This window comes from Rutidosis leptorrhynchoides, chromosome 6 (genome assembly GCF_046630445.1).
Source record: "Rutidosis leptorrhynchoides isolate AG116_Rl617_1_P2 chromosome 6, CSIRO_AGI_Rlap_v1, whole genome shotgun sequence".
Lineage (NCBI taxonomy): Eukaryota > Viridiplantae > Streptophyta > Magnoliopsida > Asterales > Asteraceae > Rutidosis > Rutidosis leptorrhynchoides.
Window position 1 is genome coordinate 84,781,771 of NC_092338.1, and position 15,618 is coordinate 84,797,388.

The 15,618-nt window shown below is 36.4% G+C and overlaps 1 non-coding gene across 1 annotated transcript; it reads right to left on the reverse strand.

Moving 5' to 3' along the window:
• Positions 1 to 2,495: 2,495 nt before the first annotated feature.
• On the reverse strand, positions 2,496 to 2,601 carry LOC139856698 (small nucleolar RNA R71). The gene has a single exon (XR_011762162.1). It is a non-coding gene; the product is annotated as a small nucleolar RNA R71 (small nucleolar RNA).
• Between the last annotated feature and the right edge of the window lie 13,017 nt (positions 2,602 to 15,618).

Below are 15,618 nucleotides of genomic sequence, written 5' to 3' on the forward strand. Positions count from 1 at the left end.
AAGTAAAGTTGTGGAAACTTTTGAAGTTTGAGTTCTCAACCCAAATTGTCTTTACATCTCAATTCATGACCTACAAAATGTTTTATGAAAATTTGTTTGCGATAATGGCCACTTAGGGTATTGTTTTTGAAATGTGTTTTAATGAAAATGGGGGGAAGAAGGGGGGTGCGTTTGATGGTTTGTATGTTGTTTTTATAAGTGACAGGAATGTGAGGAATTGTTTGTGAGGAAATAAGCTTAATCGTGAAAAGATGAAGAGTACGAGAGCTTGTGAAGGATTGACTTGAAGGCTTGAATCTTGCGAAATTTTGTTGAAGATTATACGTACAGTTATTGGTTCGAGATTGACTTGCTTGAGGACAAGCAAGGTTCAAGTGTGGGGGATTTTGATAACGCCATTTTCGTACATATATTTTGGGCGTTATCTTGTTCCATTTGCTAGTATTTTGAATACTTTGATTAAGATATCGAGTTATTTGAGTTTAAAATGAAGAAAGTGTCAAGATATGGTTCGTTGGCTCATTATTGTTGATTTTAATGAAGATATAACCAAAACGAAGTTAGAGTTGAAGATAAACGTGCCCCGGGTGAAAAAATTAGTTTCCATTGCTTCAGGATGAGGTTTATCGCGTTTTGGTCATCGTGATACGTGATGAAGTGCATTAGAACACGACATGGAAAAGAAGCCAAACTGACCATTCTGTCGCGTTTCAAGTAGGTTTGTCGCGTCCTGGTTCATCGTGTATCGCGATGGTGTTGTCGCGGATCGCGACACAAGGCGGTTTCAGCTGTTTTCCCAGCTCCTATAAATAGACGAATTTTACCCCAATTTAGGGCAGGCAGTTTTATTTACGAATTTTCTTTCACAGCAACATTAATTACGAATTTATTAGCTTTTCTACATTGTTTTGCAAAGGTTTAACTTAGTACATCAAGTTTGGTTAGTTTAATCTCTAAATTAACTTTTATTACTTTTATTATTTTGTTCCTTATTCAATTCAATGTTCATGCTTATTTGTTCTTCTTATTTATTTGTTATTTGCTTTACCATGAGTAGCTAAATATTTAGTATTCGCTTAGATGCATGAACCTAGGTGATGGATTGCGATCTTTTGGTTAACAACAATTAATTTAAAATTACACAATTTTATGTCTAGCTAAGATCCACCGTTATTAAAGCTTATTGATTGTTAGATCACGGAAGTTATTGATTAACTAACGACAGTTAAATTGATTAATAGCTTTTACTAGATTATTGAACGTGAATAATTTAGGAATACGTGAGATTTTATGAGGGACATCGATAATAAAACTAATCGTATAGTGGTTGAGATTGAAATTAGTTGCAATAATTGTGAGGTTGTAAGGGACACCAAACCAACCTAAGTTAGATTATAATCTTGAGTAATATCATTGTGAATTGGTTAGTAATTCTAGGTTAACGACAGTTATACTTAGGTTGCTAGTCTTAAACTGTAGGAATCGACAGATAAATACAGTGTCGCATCATTGTAATTGTTTACTTAACGAGTTTAACTGAGCAATCCTAGCCTAGGGAATTGTAGCTAAGTGGATACCTTTGCTTCTTATTGAGTTAAGTTTAATTTACTTTCGCGTTTAATCAGTTTTACAACAAAACTCCCCTTTTAAATCTTAGAATAATTAATAGTTCAAGTTTTCAATTACTTGCTCTCTGTGGAACGAATTGGTCAAATACTTGTTTAATTACTACACGAACTGGTTATAATTGCCTGTATTGTGTGATAATCGATAGGTATTTAGCTAATAATTTAGAGTACGAAATTACACATCAACTTTTTGGCGCCGATGCCGGGGAGCGGTGTAATTATTGGAAATTTGGTTAAGCTTTCGATTATTCGATCCTTTTGTGAGAAGCAATTCTTGCAAAAGTTCCTTTTCTGTTATTTTTGTTTGATTTTATGCGTGGTTTTGTTGTTGTGTGATCGCAGGTTAGGTACCAATAACTCTGGAACCGTCTAGAGTTTACTACACACGCAGCAAAGCTAAAGAAGAACGGGAAATCGCCTAGGATTTCGCTGAGTTACCTTTTTATATTCCGGATTTTGAGTATATTAAGGAAGAAGTTAACATGGCTGAAGGAGCAGCAGGACAGACTATGGAAGCATTGATGAAAGCCACAAGGGCTGGTAACGGACACGCCATCAGGCAGCCACCAGTCACCACAGATTTTGAGGTCAAAGGACAGATTCTTAATATGATAACTCACCAATGCCAATTCAGAGGTACACCGAAAGAGGATGCATTCGAGCATCTCCGTTCCTTTAAAAGCATTTGCAACTTGTTCAAGATTGCAAATATCGCGGAGACAGTTATCTATTTGAGGGTTTTTCCTTGGTCTTTGAAAGATGACGCCAATGATTGGTTAGACTCATTGTCTGAAGGTGAAATTGATAGTTGGGCTACTATGGAAGATAAATTTTTGCAACGTTTCTTTCCAGCTGCAAAGGCCGCTCAACTTCAGAGCGAAATTAATCATTTTATTCAGAAGCCACGTGAGACATTTTATGATGCTTGGACACGGTTCGGAAAAATGTTACGTAATTGTCCTCAACACGGGTTGAACAACTTCAATAAGGTCCAAATTTTTTACAAAGGTGTTAATGTGCCGACAAGGAAAGAACTTGATATTGCTGCAGGTGGTTCTTTGATGAAAAAGACTCCGGATGACTCATATGAAATCATCTCAGATACTACCACGCATTCGTATGATTGGCATCAAGAATTAGATCTTTCTCGCTCTTCTTATGTTGCTAGTACCGAAACTAATGACGAACTTGCTGCAGTTAAGGCTCAACTTGCGACTTTTAAGAGACAAATGGAGTCAATGACTAAAGAGATGCACGCTATGAAAGTGGGGTGTGAATTTTGCCAAGGACCGCATCTGACCAAAGATTGTGATCAAGCATCAATGAAGGAACAGGCTAATTATCTGGGTTACATTAAGAAGGGTGATTTTGCCCTTAGTGAATTTCCGGGTGGAAGACAGTTTTTCAATCAGGCGAATAACATGGGTGGTAACAATTATCAGAGTGGTAATCAAGATTATCAAGGTAATCAGGGTAATCAGAAGGTATATCCATACAGGCCACCTGGGTTTAATAACAGAAATCAGCAAGCACCACCTAGGAATTTCCAGCAGCCTATGCCACCAGTTCAGCAGCCAGAGAATAAGATGCCTTCTTTGGCGGAATTGCTACGGGGTTTTATCATGAAAACAGATGAGAGTATCACTGCTTTGAGGCAAGATGGGGAATCTACAAAACAGCAAGTTAGAAATCAGCAGGCTTCGATTCAGAACTTGGAACGGGATGTGGGGCGTATTGCTCAATCTTTATCGGAGAGACCACCGGGTGGTCTCCCAGCTAATACGCAATCCAATCCCAACAACAAAGTGCCTGCTAGGAATGAGCACGTGAATGCTATAACCACTCGAAGTGGTTTGGTTATTAACAAGGAGACTCCGAAGTCTTCTCCTATTGTTTCTTCTAATGTTTTGCAGGTACCTATTAATGAGGAGAAAAAGGAGGAAGAGACCGAGTTAGAAAAGTCGCCTGACGAAGAGAAAAAGGAAGATGATCCGCCGGAGATCATAACTAAATCACCGCCGTTGAAGGAATACAAAGCACCAATTCCTTACCCCGAAAGCATTAAAGAAGGATAAACTCGCTAGTCAATATCAGAAATTTGCAAACATGATTAAACAGATTAGCGTGAACATGCCACTCGAGGAAGTACTCCAGGGGATGCCTAACTATGGGAAGTTTCTCAAAGATCTAATCTCCAAGAAAGGTAAGTACCATGAGGTATCCGCCGCATTCCTCCATAAGGAATGTTCGGCCATCTTGAAAAAGAGCAAGATGCCTCCAAAATTGGGAGACCCGGGTAGTTTTCTTATCCCTTGTGTTATGGGTAATTCGGAAGTGTACGATGCACTTGCCGACTTAGGTGCTAGTGTTAACCTTATGCCATATTCGTTATATCTTAAACTTGGCCTAGGAGACTTGAAACCTACAAGAATGGGGATTCTCTTAGCGAACCACTCTTTTGATACCCCCATTGGAATAGCCGAGGATATATTGGTAAAGGTTGAGTCACTTGTATTCCCAGTTGATTTCGTGATCTTAGAGATGAGAGAGGACACTAAGGTGCCCATTATTTTAGGTCAACCATTCCTTAACACCGCGGATGCTATCATCCACGTTCAAAAAGAACAACTTAGCTTAGGTGTTGGGAATGAGAGGGTGATTTGTCACATTAATAAAGCCATGAGACACCCTATTTCAACCGATGATGAATGTTTTGCTATTGATGTTATTGACGATTGTGTTGAGCATGATTTGTAGGAATTGTTAAGTATAGACACGTCGAATGTAATCATGATGGGTGAAGTCAACGGTGACTTCGACCCGGAAGTTGAGTTGGAGGAATTGCTTAAAGAGGATGAGCTTAAAGAATCAGAATCATTTGAAACTATCCGGTTGAAAAATGAATTCCGTATCAAAACATCTCTCGAAGAACCGCCCACCTTGGAGCTTAAGGAGCTTCCACCTCACATGGAATATGCTTATCTTCAAGGTACGTCCCAATTGCCGATTATTATTTCTTCGACACTTACCGGCGACCAAAAGGGTCGGTTGGTTTCCGCTCTTAAATCCCACAAAAGGGCAATAGCTTGGAAAACCTCAGACATACCGGGCATCAATCCGGCCTTTTGTACTCATCGAATCCTAATGGAAGATGATTTTAAACCCGTAGTACAAAGGCAACGTCGTCTAAACCCATATATGAAAGAGGTCGTTAAAAAAGAGGTGGTTAAATTGCTCGATGCCGGGTTAATTTATCCCATCTCGGACAGCCCGTGGGTAAGCCCTGTTCAAGTTGTGCCCAAAAAGGGAGGCACGACTGTTGTTCTCAACGAGAAGGACGAACTTGTCCCTACTCGTACTGTCATGGGATAGAGAGTTTGTATAGATTATCGTCGTTTGAACGACGCCACTAGGAAGGACCACTTCCCACTTCCATTTATCGATCAAATGCTTGAGCATTTAGCGGGAAGGGAGTTCTATTGTTTCCTAGATGGATTTTCAGGCTACTTTCAAATCCCCATTGATCCGAAGGACCAAGATAAAACCACATTTACTTGTCCTTTCGGTACCTTTGCTTATCGGCGAATGTCATTCGGGCTATGCAATGCCCCGAGCACCTTCAAAAGGTGTATGGTCGCCATCTTTCATGACATGATCGAGGACTTCATGGAAGTTTTCATGGATGATTTTTCTGTCTTTGGAGACTCTTTCGATTCGTGTCTTGCTAATCTTAAAAAAGTGCTCAAAAGGTACGAGGAATCAAACCTTGTTCTTAATTTGGAGAAATTCCACTTCATGGTGAAGGAAGGCATTGTCTTAGGGCACAAAATCTCTCGTGCAGGTATTGAGGTTGATAAGGCCAAAATTGATGTTATCTCAGGCCTTCCCAAACCTACAAACGTTAGAGCCATTCGTAGTTTTCTTGGTCATGCGGGATTCTATAGACGGTTCATTAAGGACTTTTCTAAGATTGCCCGACCATTGACCAAACTCCTTGAGAAGGACGTTCCTTTTGACTTTAATATCGAATGCGAGAACGCTTTCAACTTCTTAAAAGAGAAGCTCACACACGCTCCTATCATGGTATCTCCCGATTGGTCTCAACCTTTCGAGCTTATGTGTGATGCTAGTGATTTCGCGCTAGGTGCGGTTTTAGGTCAACGCCACGTTAATCACTTTAAACCTATCTATTACACGAGTAAGACACTTACGGGGGCTCAATTAAATTATACCACCACGGAAAAGGAGCTCCTTGCGGTCATCTTTGCGTTTGATAAATTTAGGTCATATTTGGTGTTGTCTAAATCGGTCGTTTACACTGATCATTCGGCCCTTAAGTACTTGTTCTCTAAACAAGATGCTAAGCCTAGACTCATTCATTGGATTCTTCTTCTCCAAGAATTTGACATTGAGATCAAGGATAAAAAGGGTGCCGAAAATTTAGCTGCGGATCATTTATCTCGTCTTAAAAATTCAAACCTAGAGGAACTCAATGAATCGGACATTCATGATACATTCCCCGATGAGTCCCTTCTGGGTATCGAAATTGAATCCGAAACTCCTTGGTTCGCCGATATTGCTAATTATCTAGCAGCGGGCATTCTTTCCAAAGGTTTAACTTACCAACAAAAGAAGAAATTCTTTGGGGATATTAAGTTCTACTTTTGGGATGCCCCACATCTTTATCGAATTGGGGCGGATCAAGTGATTCATCATTGTGTTTATAGGAAGGAAGTTCAAAAAATTCTAGAGCATTGTCACCAAGGACCCACAGGTGGGCATCTTGGAGCTAATTATACGGCTAAGAAAATCTTCGATTCGGGATTCTATTAGCCTACCATTTTCAAAGATGCTAGTGCCTTTGTCAAAACTTGTGACGCTTGCCAAAGGGCGGGAAACATCTCCAAAAGAGATGAGATGCCCCAAACGAGTATTCGAGTTTGTGAGATATTTGACATTTGGGGGATAGACTTCATGGGACCTTTTCCCGCACCCAACAAATGCAAATACATCCTTGTGGAGGTTGACTACGTGTCAAAGTGGGCGGAGGTCAAAGCTTTGCCTACTAATGACGCAAGAGTCGTTGTTGACTTCCTTAAAAATCTCTTTTCGCGTTTCGGGCTTCCAAAAGCCTTGATTAGTGATCGTGATACAAACTTTGCAAATCAACTACTCGAGAAGGTGCTTACAAAGTATGGAGTCACCCACCGTTTCTCCACGGCTTACCACCCTCAAATGAGTGGCCAAGTTGAGAATACTAACCGCGCACTAAAACGCATTCTTGAAAGAACGGTGACAAACAATCCTAAGATTTGGAACCGGAAGTTGAATGACGCGCTATGGGCATTTCGAACTGCGTATAAAACGCCCATTGGTACTACACCATTCCATCTCATTTACGGAAAATCGTGTCATTTTCCGGTTGAAGTGGAGCATAAGGCGTATTGGGCACCTAAACAATGTAATACGGACCTTAATGAAGCGGGAGAACATCGGTTTTTGCAAATTCATGAACTTGAGGAATTGCGAAACCATGCTTATGAGAATTCGCGCATTTATAAGGAGAAAACGAAGTTATGGCATGATGCGCGTTTGAAGATGAGAAAAGAATTTGAACCGGGCGATATAGTTTTGTTATTTCAATCTAAGTTCAAATTCTCCGCCGGAAAGCTTAGGTCACGATGGTCTGGTCCATTCGTGGTGAAAAAAGCTTTTCTTGCCGGGCACGTGGAATTGTTAGATAACAAGGGTAGAAGCTTTAAGGTGAATGGTCATAGGTTAAAATTGTATCACGAGGCATTCGATAACACCGAGAGGGAGGACCTCACCCTCTACCCGAAAGACGCATGAACGTGGCCATGAGTCGAGAAAATGACTCGTTAAAAAATCAATTCGTATAGAGTTTTGTATTTTTGTTTTTCTTTGTTAGATAATTTGTGTGAATTTTTGCTTTGTTTGATTGATATAATGAAAAAATCCAAAAACAATATAAAACCTGGAAAAAAAAAATTTGTCACGGACCGCGACGTACACCCTCAAAACGCGACAGATTGATCAGTTTGGGACCCCATATGTTGTTGCGTTTGAAGCTTATTTGTCGCGTTGGAATCCAGTTTGTCGCGGAACGCGACAACTTGTCGCGAAACGCGACGCGTTCCAGCAGGTTGTGACTTATACGCTGTTACAGTGATGTTATGCGAGGTGTATATAAAATAGTTTATATTTTACTAGGAAAAACTATTAAATACGATACAATTTTACACAAGATATTTATTTATTTATAGAATGGATATACTTAAACCTTGCTACAACACTTATAGGCAGTGTACCTAATCGTAAAGTAGTGTAGTTTTTTGTAAGTCCGGTTCGTTCCACAGGGAATCTTTTTTTTTTTAAACAAAGCTCAACGCTATATTAGTTTACTTTTATAAAAATACAAATATATATAAGTAATATTATTATTATAAAGGGGAGTTTTTACCGTTTAATGACCGGTTTGTCGATTTTAAGACTTTAGTCGCAGTTAAAACCTAATGTAAAATATAAAATAAATACAAGACTTAAATTAAAGCGTAAAGTAAATAACGATAATGAAATTGCGAATAATAAAAGTGCGATAAAATAAACTTGCGATAATTAAAAAAGTACGATAATTAAAAGTGCGATTAAATAACAATAAATAAAAGTGCGATAATTAGAAGTGCAATTAAATATAAAATAAAGGAAATTAAATATGAAATAAAAGAATTATGCTTATTTAAACTTCCGTAATCATGATGTTCGACGTGTTGATTTTAGTTTTATGCCCATGGGTTAATTGTCCTTTGTCCTGGATTATTTAAGATGTCCGTCTGGTTTTTGTCCATAACAGTCCATCAGTCATAAATATAAAGTGCGAGTGCCCTCGTCAAATTATTCTTATACCCGAAGTTAAATATTCCAACTAATTGGGGATTCGAATTGTAACAAGGTTTTAATACTTTGTTTAATGAATACACCAGGTTATCGACTGCGTGTAAACCAAGGTTTTACTACTTTGTTAACAATTACACCAATTACCCTTGAATGTAATTTCACCCCTGTTTTAATTATTCTAGTGGCTATTAATCCATTCCCGTGTCCAGTTAAATGAACGATTATTCGTACATATAAATATCCCACCCATCGTGTCCGATTGAGTGTATATGGTAATTTATAGGGACGCCCAATTGTAAATCTTTATATTAACATTAACAAACTTTCATTTAGTTAAACAAATATAAAGCCCATTAATATCCCATAGTCTAATTTCCACAAGTGTCGTTCTTTTGTCCAAACCCCAATTATGGTACAAAGCCCAATTACCCAATTTTAGTAATTAGCCCAACATCATGATTACTTCGTTTTAAATAAGCATAATAATAACTTAGCTACGAGACATTAATGTAAAAAGGTTGAACATAACTTACAATGATTAAAAATAGCGTAGCGTTACACGGACAGAATTTCGACTTACACCCTTACAACATTCGCTAACATACCCTTATTATTAGAATTAAAATATAAATTATATATATATATATATATCGTTTACGTATGATAAGAAGAAGAAAAAGATTATGAATTGCGATCAGAATTCGGTTGCTTTTATAGGAAAAGTTGATTTTTGGGGCTCCGCGACTCGCGGTGATTTTGGCCTTCAAACTCCGCGAGTCGCGGAGAATGAATTTACAGCTCAGTCCTTGGAGTCTTTCTCTGCCGACGGTTTTATTTATAAATATAATATATATATAATTAATATAATTAATTATATATTATATTATATTTATATACATAGTTAACTTGTAATTTTTAGTCCGTTGCGTCGAGCGTTAAGAGTTGACTCTGGTCCCGGTTCCGGATTTTCGAACGTCCTCGCGTACAATTTTATATTTTGTACTTTGCGTTTTGAATCTTGTACTCTTGTAATTTCGAGACGTTTCTTATCAATAATTGGAACCTCTTTGATTGTCTTTTGTTCTTTTGAGCTTTTTGGTCGTTTGCGTCTTCAATTCGTCGAATCTGTCTTTTGTCTTCACCTTTTATTATTTAAACGAATATCACTTGTAAATAGAACAATTGCAACTAAAAGCTTGTCTTTCTTGAGGAATAATGCTATGAAATATATGTTCGTTTTTAGCATTATCAAATATTCCCACACTTGAGCGTTGCTTGTCCTCAAGCAATATCGTTTTGAAATACTAGAATCACTTCTTTATTCTTCACACTTTGTACATCAGTGATTTTCTATACGGCGGTATAAACAATGGTAGTAACGATATGGTTTACAGTCCCACATGACTATAAAAATTTAGATCCATTAAGGAAATTGGATCTTTATGAAAACATTTGATCTTTTGAAAATTAAATCTAGTTTTTACCCTAGATAAGTTTTCCGGGATAACCCTTTACCGGTGTTTGCAAAATATTTTTGTGGGTTTGGTGGGTTTCAGATTTGAAAATTTTAGCTCAAAACTTGCGGTTTTGTGTCACCCACTTGCTAACCTTGTATTTGGAAAGCAACACCTCCAGTTTACTTGTCCCGTATATTACCTTTCGGTAAACTACCGTCCGGTTGAAAGGAAAGCGTTGAACAAGCAACTGTTAAGGCAATGTCCCCTGACATGCTTTTAATTATGGTCTATAACGTGTCGGACGCAATTACTATCCTTTGTAGGAGCAATAGTAAAGCTCACCCTTATAATTTTTCGGTCTGGTACAAGGTCCTGTCTTCGACCATGCTATGCAACCACCGTTCTTACGGTTGACACCCGATTTAGTTCAGGTGACCTAATGAATTCCAGGTGAATTCCTAGGATTTTACGTTCAATGGTAATGAACGCATTGAAAATAGGGTTTTCAGAAAACAAATCGGTTTATAATTTTGATCAAAATATTTTCTCGTTCAAGCTCGAGTTTAGATATCATTGAATTCCATGAGTTTGAATTCTAAATCTTTAAGGTCAATCTCTAGGATTGAGTAATATCAGTCTTAAAAGCTGATTTTTAATCTTTAAGGAGATTATCCTTTCTGGGGATCTGATTCATTAGTCTTATCCAGCTAATTTGCATGTTGCCCCCCCCCCATTGTACAAGATAAATCCTTCTCATGGTTAGGATAAATCAGACCACATGGCGACCCTGTTTAATGCTGAGGTCCGTGGATTTCCTGCTGATTTTAGTGATGACTTTTCTAGATTTTTCGTCAACCTACAGCTGGTCTGGACGACAACTTCATGACCTAAATCAAGAAGCGCGTTTCTTTTTCGGAAGACTTTACTTCCTTTTAATGATGGAATTGATTCATCATGTAGATCCATCTCTTCTTTTCTTTCATCGGGTAAAAACAGTTTAGTTTAGTCCAAAGCAAAAGTATTTTCAGTTATTTGTTACAGATATATGTGACATATGTTTAAGATAACTTGGTAAATTTTCCCACACTTGGCTTTTATTTTCCTTTTTATCGTCCTCTATTCCATTTTAAATGAATTTTAACATTTTAGTTTGTTTCTTAATTTATGTCCTTTCCGAGGTAACAATAATTTCGGTGTTAAAACCTAGTTTTATCGTTCATAAATATGTATAAACATGATTTTGAATTCATTTAATTGAAAATTTTGAAAAATTTTACTAGAATTGGGTAGTCAGTATATAAGACTAGGGCTGTTCTTTTTTATCAGAGAGCACTAGATTCTAATACAACTACTGCTTTACTAGTATTTTTAATGGTAACCAAGTGTATAAAGTAAAAAATTTTAAAATCCGAAAGAATTTAACCCCTTCCCACACTTAAGATCTTGCAATGCCCTCATTTGCAAGAAATCAGTAACAATTTAAATTATTGAGGGTGATTTGTGTGAAAATGATTAAATTTTACCAAAGTTTCCAAATATATTGGCGTTTGTTTGCTGAATGATAAATGGTGCACATCATTTGTTCATTCCGTCTTGTTGTTATTTCACATATATTTTGCATCTTGTCGTCAAAATTAGTTGCTTTTGCTGAACTTAATGTCAGTCTTTGAAAATGCGTTGTTTTACCCTGTTGTGTACATAAGATAAACTGCAAATATATATACATATTTTTGAAGTTTGGTATATTACCCCACATTCAAAAATTATTAAAATCTAAGAATAAAAGTTAGACAATTATAAAAATGATTACAATATTAACAAAAGTATTAAACGTATCAATAATTACAAATTACAAAAAAAAAATAATAATAAGTAAACTAAGGATGATATTGGTACCAATAGGGGTTCCAGGCATAACCATAAGTGCTATAGAATGCTTCGGCAGGGTCATACGTAGGATATGGTGGCTGCATCTCTATAGACCAAGGAGGGAAGATGGGTTTCGGTGTAGGAATATAGTTTCTACCTATATGTTGGCAATGAGCTATGATTTGGTTCTGATGAACTTGCCAATCTTCAAATGCTCTCTGTCTAGCATTTTCGTATTCCTGAGAAGCTATAAACCTATGCATTTCTTGCATCTCATTCCCCCCTCCTACATTACCTTGTTGCTGGTTTCTCTCCACCTGTGGATGTCTACCATGGTATCGTACTGCGGCGTTATTTCGCCTCTTCAAAACTTTCGCACCATGGTATACATTTAAACCTATAGTATCGCGGGGTTCCGGCTCTTCTAGTAATAATCCCCCCCGACTTATATCCACACCGAGATATTCACCAATCAAAGTAATAAAAATACCACCTCCTATTATGCTATGTGGTCGCATCCCCCGAACCATAGCTGATAAATAATAACCCACACAATATGGTATACTTACAGCGCTTTGTGGGTCTCGAATACACATATGGTAAAACAAATCTTGTTCATTTACCTTTTCTTTGTTTTTACCCCTTTGTGTAATCGAATTAGCTAAAAACCTATGTATCACTCTTAATTCGGCTCTATCTATATCCAAATAAGAGTAATTTCCCCCTTTGAAACGGTGATGGCTTGTCATTTGACTCCACACACCGTGTGTATCAAAATTTTCATCTATCTTTCTACCGTTTAGTATCAATCCTCTACAATCGGCAGACGCTAACTCCTCAGGCGTATATATACGTAAAGCCTGAGCCATGTCCAGTAAAGACATGTGGCGCATCGAACCGCCTAACAAAAATCTAATAAAAGAACGATCGGTTAAACTTGCTACCCGATCATTCAACTCTATACTACATAACAATTCTTCACACCATACTTTATATACAGGTCTACGTATGGTGAATAAACATACCCAGTCATTAAAAGAAGAATTACCATACCTCTGTACAAGTAATTCCCTAATTGGCCCGGCCAATTCTACAGCTTCTAAGGGTCCCCATTCTATGACCCTTGGTACCTCAATAACCTTAGAATGAAGAGTATGCAAACCCCGTTGATATTTTGGATAATCTATCCAAAGTCTGTCAAATCTCAGGTTCGGGTGCAACTCTTCCAAGTGCATATCGGAAAAGGTCATGACTGGATGAGGTATATCCTGCTTGTAGTAGTTATCCACCTCCTGTTGTTCCAAATTCTCAGCAGGAGCATTGCGGGCTTGGGATGAAGATTCACCCCTTTCATTCTGCAAAACATATCAAACACAATTTTTGTGCATCCAAATATGCATTAGTGTCAGCAAAATCATCAATCAAAATAATTACAATGACATTATCAATTTATATCAAACTTAAGCTCATTTTCACATTTTTATCAAATCTACACTTTTTCAAATAAGCATATACAAAAATGTTCGCCAAGTTCATAAGCATTCAACTCAAATAACATGTCAAAATAATCATTACTAGTAATTAAACAAGTCTCAAATGGCATTATCTTTCAAAAATCAAGTTCATGAATTTTAGACTTGAAAAAGTCCACTTTAATTCTCAAAATCATGTTTAGGCTCAAAGTTTGGATCATTTAACTACCTAGACATGTTACACTACTCAATTTAGCAACAATTCATGACAAAAATCGGCCATAACCTGTTTATATCAAAAAGCCCCAAATTTGCTCAAGAACACAAACCCTAGATTACTCAAAATTTGAAGTTTAAGGCTTCTAATCATGTTAAACAGCATCAATCTAGGTTATACAAGCATAATACATAAACAATTTAAGCATAATTACACTAAAAAGCATCAAAATCAAATTGGGGAAAAAATTGCTCAAGAACACCAAATTTCGAATTAAATGGTGTTTAGGTGTAGAAATTTACCGTTTTTCTTGAGTAATTCTTAGATAGCATCCTTCTCAACATGATTTTAGCAAAAAATTTGGTGATTAACGGTTAAAAATTGGGATTTTTGGGGGTGTTTTTCGGGTTTTTCGCGTGCAGAATTCGCTGTGTTTTTTTTTTGCTGTTGTTTGAGTTGTGTGGTGCACTGATCTGTGTTTTTACGTTTTATTTTTTTTCTGTAAATTGGTCCCTCCGCGAGTCGCGGAGATTAACCCTCCAAACTCCGCGAGTCGCGGAGTTTGGTATTTTTTTTTTTTTTTTATAATCTTTAACTTATTAAAACAATTAAGTACTTAATTTTAAAATTTTGTTTCCCTTGTTATTTAGGACGAGGTCGTTTCGGATCGATGTCCTAGTTCGTCCCTCGACAAAATTTTAAAATTTGTCTTTTTGTAGCGATTGTTTTAAAAGCTAAGATTTTTGGGTTTTTTCAATGTTTTTGGCATACTTTAATTCAATAAGATTAAAAATAATGATATTAAAAGTTCTCGTCCCTCCCTCGGGTAAAGCAATTTCGGTTCAAAGACCTAGTCTTCAACTTACGATGAATTTTAAAAATCATATTCTTAACTTAATGAGATAAAGTAAATTTTTGTTTTTAAATTCACACAACTTAAATATAAAATTCAAAATTAATATTAAAAATTCACACCAAACTTAAAATTTGAAATGCATAAAATTAAAAATTCATATTTTTAAAAAAATTAAAAATTCACACCAATCTTAATTTAAAAATTCATATTATAAATTCATACCAAACTTATATTAATTTTTCAAATATTTACAATTTTAAATATATTGTTTTTACAAAGTTTACAATATTAATTTAAGATTTATATTAATTTTAAAAACATGGTAAAAATAAAATTAAAAATCTTTTTGTCTTTTTATCCCACTTTAATCAATCAAATATTATCAAAAATATGCGCCCCTCTTTTCGGTAAAGTAATTTCGGTTCCAAGACCTAATTTAACTCATGACGAATTTTTGAAATATTTTGGGTTGATTGATTAAATATATTTATACCTTAAGAATAAACGTTAAATTTCGCAGTGATGTAATAAATTTTTGAATGATATCAATAATTTCGGTCGCCAAACCTAATTTTATTTAATATCAATTTAATACTTTTTAGCGAACAAATTAGCGTTTATTATCAAAAGGTTAAAAATAAAAATAAAAATAAAAACTGTACAGACATACCTGTGAAATAGATTTCTTAGTTATATGATCTATCCCATTCATAAGATAGTCGGTTTAATTGGTTTTCCATGGCTACATAGGCGTAACCTCGAGCATTCAGTGTCTTTTCTTCTAAACATATGAACGGTCCGTCTCTGCATAAAGTAACAAATTCGGTATTTGAATAGGTTTGATTATTTGAACATTTACCTCCATGTGACCATTTTCCGCATTTGTGACATCGTTCTAGGTGTCGTGCTCTTCTTTTCGCTGCGGATTTTGATTTTCCTTTACCAAATTGTAACTTATTATCTTCGCATCTGGATTCTTTTCTAACTCCGTCCATTCTTTCTCTGATTACTGATACTATTTCACTCGGTAGTATGTCATTATTACGTTTAGTGATCAAAGCGTGTAGCATTAGACCATGGTTTAGTTCACAGGCAGTCTTCATTTCGTAAAAACCTAAAAAAAATAAAAATTCAGAATGGGGGGAGAAGACTAGTTCTTTAGGGTCTGCTAGGGAAAGACCATTCGGGTTCCATTTTCGAGAAC